The following is a 7,858-nucleotide window of genomic DNA, read 5'->3' as shown; positions in this document are numbered from 1 at the left end:
CCGGGTTTCTATTCAGTCCACATGGCTGGATGCCTCAGCAGTCCCAATCCAGCAGTGAAGGCCTCAGGGCTTTCTGGGGAGCTGCTGATCTGTAGTCCATGTTGGAAGGTTGAGGAAACTTGGTTCCAGTTCCAACAAAAGATAGAAGTATTATCTCTTAAAGTGAAGGTGCTCACCAGCAAGCAGCACCAGCAGCCAAGTGGGAGGAAGAGGGCTCTTTCCTCTCAGGACTTCCTTACTAAAGCCCACCACCAGGAGGCTCGCCCACTCTCAGAGAAAGGCTCACTCAGGGGTCGGGCGGCTGGGGGGGGAGGGGGGGTTGGGGGGGAGGGGGGGTTGGGGGGGGAGGGGGGTTGGGGGGGGCTTCCTCCTTCAGCCAATCCTTCCTAGAAGCGACCTCAGAGAGCCACCCAAGAAGAATGTCTCTGGATTTCTAATCAGATCCAGTTGACAACAGAACGTTAACCATACAGTCATAAAAAGAAATTGTGGGGCTAGAGGGATGGCTTAGAAGTTAAGGCGTTTGTCTGCAAAGCTAAAACACCCAGGTTCAATTCCCCAGGACCCATGTAAACCAGATGCAGGAGGTCCACGCATCTAGAGTTCGTTTGCAATGGCTGGAGCCCTGGTGCACCCATTCTCTCTCTCTCCCTCTCTTTATACCTCTTTTGCTCTGTCAAATAAATAAGAAATTGTGGGCTGGAGAGGTGGCTTAGAGGTTAAGGCACTTGCCTCCAAAGCCAAAGGACCCAGGTTCAGTTTCCTGGGAACCATGTAAGCCAAGGGCACAAGGTGGTGCATGCATCTAGAGTTTGTTTGCAGTGGCTGGTGGCCCTGGTGAGCTCAGTGTTTCTCTCTGTGTGTCTCTTCATCCCTCATTTTCTCACTCTCAAATAAATAAATAGCCGGGCGTGGTGGCGCACGCCTTTAATCCCAGCACTTGGGAGGCAGAGGTAGGAGGATCGCGGTGAGTTCAAGGCCACCCTGAGACTACAGAGTTAATTCCAGGTCAGCCTGGACCAGGGTGAGACACTACCTCAAAAAACCAAAAACCAGAAAAAAAAATAAAATAAAATAAATAAATAAATAAAATACTAAAATAAATTGTTATTTGTTGAAAAATAAACAGAACTAGAGGTTACCATGTTAAGCAAAACAGCTAGATGCACAAAAATAAATCTTATTCTCTCTCTCTCTCTACATATATATGCATATATTTATGATGGGAAAATTGAAGGAGAACTATATGAAGGAAAGTAGCGGTTTGTTTAAAGGAAGGGAAAGAGAGGAGACTAAGAGTGTCATTGGAGAAAAACACAAATGTCACCTATTTTCTCTGATATGCAGAATAAGGATTTAACTATATATATACTAACTATACATATGTGAACATATGTGTGTGCATGACACAAAGAAGTAATATAGAAAGAGGAAGGGAACCCAGGAGAGGTGGGTTCCCGGAAGGTCAAGGGAGAGTCATAGGAGCGGAGTGAATATGAGCAAAGTATAATGATATATATGTATGCAAATATCATAATGGAACCTATCATTTTATAATAATATAATAATAACTACTGAAAATATTGTTTATCAAAAGAATAAATGATTAAGTCAACAAATGGGCCAGTGAATTGAACAGTTCTCAAAATAAGTAGAAATGGCCAATAAGAAAGAAAAGTTCACCATCCTAAGCAAATGGAAATCAAAACTACATTAAGATAATATCACAGTCCAGTCAAAATGGCTACCAACAAGAAAACAACAAATGCTAGTGAGAATGTGAGGGAAAGGGACCTTTATATTCTATTGGTGAGAATGTAAATTAATCTAGCCACTATGAAATTTGGCATGAAAGTTTCTTTTAAAAAACGAAAAATAGAGCAGGGTGTGGTGGCACACACCTTTAGTCCCAGCACTCAGAAGGGAAAGGTAGGAGGATTGTTGTGAGTTCAAGGCCACCCCAAGACTACACAGTGGATTCCAGGTCAGCCTAAACTAGAGACCCTATCTTGAAAAACCAAAACCAAACAAACAAACAAAACAAAACAAAAAAAAAAAACACCTAAAAATAGAACTGCTGTGTATAGTATAAGTTATTTTGGTAAACTGTCATGTACTTATAGCTTATTGAAAGCTGACTCTCCCAATGAGGTACGCCCCCACCTGCCTACCTGAGACCCAAGCATGTTTGTGATCCTGGAGTTGAAAATATTATACTCTTAAGAAGAGCTGGAGGGAGATTTTTCCAAGCTCTCTGGCATGTGCCTTCCCTCCCAAATCTTAAGACTTGGATAGAGGTCATTATTGTCTATTCCATAGTATACAGATGCTGGTGGTGGGAAGACTTATCCAAGGACTTGTGATCCATCAGGACCTCTAGCTGATGATGACCAGGCATTCCTTGTCATTTTGGCTGGTTCTGCTGGATGCTTGGAAGTACCTGATTTGAAATTCTGTTGTCTGATGTTCTGGTATTTGTCTATTATTTGTGGGCTCCTCCATAATTTCTGCTGGATGTGGTTCAGTGGCCAGCTTGATGCTCTGTTCTGCTTGCTGCCTCTTCTCAGTGGGGCTCCTCCACTCATTTTTGCTGGATGTTCTGTGATGTCTGGCCTGATGTTACATTCTTTTTTTTTTTAATATATTTTTTAAATTATTTATTTATTTATTTGAGAACGACAGACACAGAGAGAAAGACAGAGGGAGAGAGAGAGAATGGGCGCGCCAGGGCTTCCAGCCTCTGCAAACGAACTCCAGACGCGTGCGCCCCCTTGTGCATCTGGCTAACGTGGGACCTGGGGAACTGAGCCTTGAACCGGGGTCCTTAGGCTTCACAGGCAAGCGCTTAACCGCTAAGCCATCTCTCCAGCCCTGATGTTACATTCTTTATCTGATACTTGCCATTTCTTCTTTTACTTTGCTATATTCCTGGTAAACTCACTTATTCAAAACTGAAGATATGTCAATTGTGGATCGCTTTTTCTGGACACATCATCATATGATAGCTATACTACTCCCAAGTACATGCTAGGAAGACTCTAAGTCAGCATATAAAAAGATGCCTGCATGCCCATGCTTATTGTGCAGTAGTCACGATTTACATAACCAGTCTATATGCCCATCAGAGGATAAGTGGGTAGAGAAAACATGGTAAAAATACCCAAGGAAGCAATATTCAACCATATAGAAAATTGGAATCATGCTATATACAGGAAAATTGAGGAAATTGAAGATCATCATATTAGGCAAAATAACCAGACTCAGAAAGACAATTATCACATGTTTTATATGCAGATGCTAGATTTTTTTGTAAGTCACAAAAGTAGAAAGGAGAGTATTTGGAAAGAGAAAGAGACCAGTAGAAATGGGGAAACTGGCAAAAAGAGGGTTATGGGGTGAACTTGAACCAAGTACATTGTGTATGTGTATGTATGTATGTGTGTGTGTGTGTGTGAGAGAGAGAGAGAGAGAGAAAGGGAGAGAGAGAATTTCATAATGAAGTCCATTATTTTCTATAATTAATATGAGTTAATAAAAAGTGAAAAGGTAGAAAGATTAAAAATAAATTATGTATACAATCCAAAAGGCAAAGTAAGCCCCAGAGAAAATGAGGAAATATTCCTAGGGAAAGGAACTAATAAATATGAATACGTTAGTAACTAAGAAATAAAAAAAAAACACAAATAAAAAGAAAAAACAGATATGGAAAATATAATCCAAAACTGGTTTACTGCAAACCTCTCCAAAACAGATCATCTCGTAAGGAAAAGAAAGCACACATAAAAACATTAAAAGTGGGCTGGAGAGATGGCTTAGCTCTTAAGGTGCTTGCTTGCAAAGCCAAAGGACCCAGGTTCACAAGGGGGCACACACAGTCTTGCTCTCTCTCTCTCTCTCCTTATTTCTATATCTCTCAAATAAATAAAACTAAAAAAAAATTACAAAAACAGTAAAAGTAAGAACAATCTGGGTGTGGTGGCACACACCTTTAATCCTAGCATTTGGGAGGCAGAGGTAGAAGGATCACTGAGAGTTTGAGGCCAGCATCAAATTCCAGGCCAGGCTAGGGTAGAGTGAGACCCTACCTCCAAAAACCAAAACCATATCCTGGCATGATGGTGCATGCCTTTAATCCCAGAACTCGGGAGGCAGAGGTAGGAGGATTGCCATGAGTTTGAGGCCACTCTGAGACTACATAGTGAATTCCAGGTCAGCCTGAGCTAGAGTGAAACCCTACCTTGAAAACAAAACAAAGCAAAACAAAAAAGAAAGTGGATGCAACTATAGGCACAGAGATTTTTAATCATAAAATACTATTTCTACCTCTATTAACATGCTCAGAAAATTGAAGTGACTCCCTAGAAAAACTGCGTTTAATCTGTTTACTGATTAAGCTCTGCTCATTGGAGGTGATGTGTAAAATTAACTCATTATTTCTGAATGACCAATGTCTCATGCAGCTGTTACATGTTTTCATCTTAGTCCTAGTCTCGTGTTTTGTTTTATAAAATATTTTATTTTATTTATTTATTAGAGAGAGGGGGGAACTCCAGATGTACACACCACCATGTGCATCTGACTTATGTAGGTCCTAGAGATTTGAACCTAGGTCCTTTGTAGACAAGTACCTTAATGGCTAAGCCATCTGTCCAGATCATGTTTTTTTTTTTTTTTTTTTTAATTTGAAAATATTTCAGGCTGGGGAGATGGCAAAACCTGCCTGGCTGGTGTTCAATTCCCTGGTACCTACATAAAGTCAGATGCAGATGTGCATTTTGAGTTAGTTCAGTTGCAAGGGACACTAGTGCACTCATATTTATTCTCTCTCTCTTTCTCTCTCTCAAATAAACAAATAAATATTTTTGGGGGGCTTAAGATAATAATTTATTTAAATTTCAAAAACAGTTCTTTTCCTTAGGCCTTTAAGCTAAGTTCATGAAGCTATCTTCTAAAAATGCACACACACATACATTATATATATATAGAGAGAGAGAGATTGAAAGAGGCCAGGTATGGTGGCACACACCTTTAATCCCAGCACTCTAGAGCCTAAAGTAAGAGGATCTCTGAATTTCAGGTCAGCTTTGGCTAGAGTGGGACCCTACCTCGAAAAACAAAAGCAACAAAAAAATCAGAATGGGTACGCCAGAGCCTCCTGCCACTGCAAATGAACTCCAGATACATGTACCACTTTGTATATCTGGCTTTATGTGGGCATTTTTTAAAATTTTTATTTATTTATTTATTTATTTGAGAGCAACAGACACAGAGAGAAACACAGATAGAGGGAGAGAGAGAATGGGTGCGCCAGGGCTTCCAGCCTCTGCAAACGAACTCCAGACGTGTGCGCCCCCTTGTGCATCTGGCTAACGTGGGACCTGGGGAACTGAGCCTCGAACAGGGGTCCTTAGGCTTCACAGGCAAGCGCTTAACCGCTAAGCCATCTCTCCAGCCCTATGTGGGCATTTTTTAAAAAGAAAATATTTCTTTAGGCAATGCTGCAGTCAGCTTCACGTTACTGGACACACACCTGACCAAAAGCAGGTTACGGGAAGAAAGGGTTTTATTCCGGGGAACGCCATCAGTGGTGTGAGAAGCTGGTGCATTTGCATAGCTCCAAGCAGAGAAACACCACCAACAGCCAGCACCACATAACCGCCAGAGCTCCAGCTGCTTTCCACACACCTCAGGCTGGAGATACGATATGTTCCCAAACACACCTTAGGGCTCGACTCCAACATCAGTCCCCCAGTGACATACCTCTTCTCCAGGGGTCCACCCACTGGAGACTCAAGATTCAAGCCCGAGTCTGTGAGGTCACATATTTAAACCACCATATCCAATAAGGATGAAATCTATGCAAAGTGCACAACCTAATTTCATGTATGTATATATTGTGCGATGACTACAATTTTTAAATCTTCCCAAGACACATCAAAACCAAAGATTTTCCCCTGAGGATGTCTTGGCTCTGCATAACCCTGGCAGTGCTAGCTACTCCCTGCGAAGTCTTTTCTGTTCTCTGTCACCCTTGTGGCTGGACTAGGCCTATGGGCTCTTGTGTCCAAATGCCAAGAGGCATATAACAAGCTTCTGGAGGGTTCTTTGCAAACCCTTTACTTGGTTTGAGGAGAAGGGAGGTAGCTTCTCCCCTCAAAGCACAATGACAGTTGTCATCTGACAGGTGCCGACTGCTGACCTAGAGGATGTTCTCACTTCTGCTTACTGGCCTTCAAAGTCAGCAGTGAGCTGAGGTTTCATAAAAGGTTTTGCAGTTTTGTGGCCTGTCCCATGTTGGGTTAGCTTTCCATGCTTCTTGGCCTTAAAATTCTCTGTTAAATACTTGTAATACCAGAAAAGCTGCATTTAGCATCTTCTTCTACAGAAAACAAGTAAAATTGACTCAAGGGTCATGAAAAACAAATGACCAAGTTTGGAAAAAAAGAAGTCTTACAAGGCTAAGGAAAGACTGTAGATGACTGGGCAGAAAGAATGTAAGAGCCATAGGGTGGGAACCGTATACTGTCGGACTCTATCCTCCCTACATTAAGGGACTGTCCTCCCAACATAAACAGTACATTGTGACCATACAGTGATTAAAGATACTCCCACAATACCTTCTCATTTTGGCATAGAGATCGAGGACAAAAAATAATGAGACAATATAACAAAGGAAGTATTTCCTTGAAACAGGAGAGTCTTTAGCAAGATGGGGGTAGGGAAGAGGGGACAAAGATAACATGATTGGAACCTGACCAAATTATAGTAGTTCATGCATTAAAGTTCCCAATAAAAATTTAAAAAGAAGAAACTATGACAGTTTTTACAGTTTTTTAAATACTTAAGAGATACTTTTATATGAAAATCATCCAAACAATGTCTTTAGAACCCTTCCTAGCTCATGTATTTGATAAAAAAAAATTACCAAGAAAATTACAGGCCAGTATTATCTATAACCATAAAGAATGGAAGTTCTAACTGAATAAAATATTAGCAAACAGACAGTGGGTCTGCAAGGCTGCTGTGCTCTGGGCTCTCCTCTTTCCCCTCCTTGGTGGCTGAGCCCTTCCTTCCCTCTTCATCTTCCCCCTTCTTGTACTGTGTGGTCTTCCTGGTCACGGTCTCTCAGAGACAAGACTGTTCTGGCCCAGATATGGTTTGTGGACAGCAGAAAATTTAGTCTTGGCAGCAAATGCCAACAAGTAAGCTGGTGAAAAGACAAAACAAAACATGACCAAAATACTGGGGTCAAAGATTCCTTCATAGAGAGCTGCAGACTCTGTGTGAAACAGACTTCAAACCCTAAGTCCTTCAAGCAGCACTTTGAGAGCAAGATCCCAGTTTGCACAGCCTCCAGAGTTGGACACAGATTCCAGACTCTAAGATCTTCAAGCAGCACTTTGAGAGCAAGCATTCCAAGACTGTGCAGCCGCTAGAACTGGACATACTAGTCAGACCCCAAGAGCTTCAAGCAGCATTTTGAGAGCAAGCATCCAGTCCAGGCCTAAAGTTACTTATAGGTGCGTTCTTGACACCTTTGACTCTTATACTCTCTCAGACCTTGGGCAAAAAGCCTGCAGCTGTTCTTATAAGAAACTGCTGAGCAGCAAATTAATGGAGCTGAAGAAATATTCATTTTTCTGCTGTCCCTTTTGAACTTAATGCAAAGACAATTCTGTGTAAATGTATACTTGGCTCTGATTTGAAAAATCTGAAAAATCAGTCCATTTTTGACATATATTTTTGCAATTGTAATTATATTGATATTCATATTGTATAAAATTACTCATTCAATAAAGCAGTATTTTGATTTTATAATATCAAAAAATAAAATTTTACAATCTAATATTTTAGGCAG

At 41.1% G+C, this 7,858-nt stretch overlaps 1 pseudogene; it reads left to right on the top strand.

Moving 5' to 3' along the window:
* Positions 1-7,153: 7,153 nt before the first annotated feature.
* On the top strand, positions 7,154-7,483 carry LOC123458691 (annotated as a pseudogene).
* The last annotated feature ends 375 nt before the right edge of the window (positions 7,484-7,858 follow it).

Source organism: Jaculus jaculus, chromosome 2 (genome assembly GCF_020740685.1).
Source record: "Jaculus jaculus isolate mJacJac1 chromosome 2, mJacJac1.mat.Y.cur, whole genome shotgun sequence".
Classification (NCBI taxonomy): Eukaryota; Metazoa; Chordata; class Mammalia; order Rodentia; family Dipodidae; genus Jaculus; species Jaculus jaculus.
This window is presented reverse-complemented; position numbering and strand designations above follow the sequence as displayed.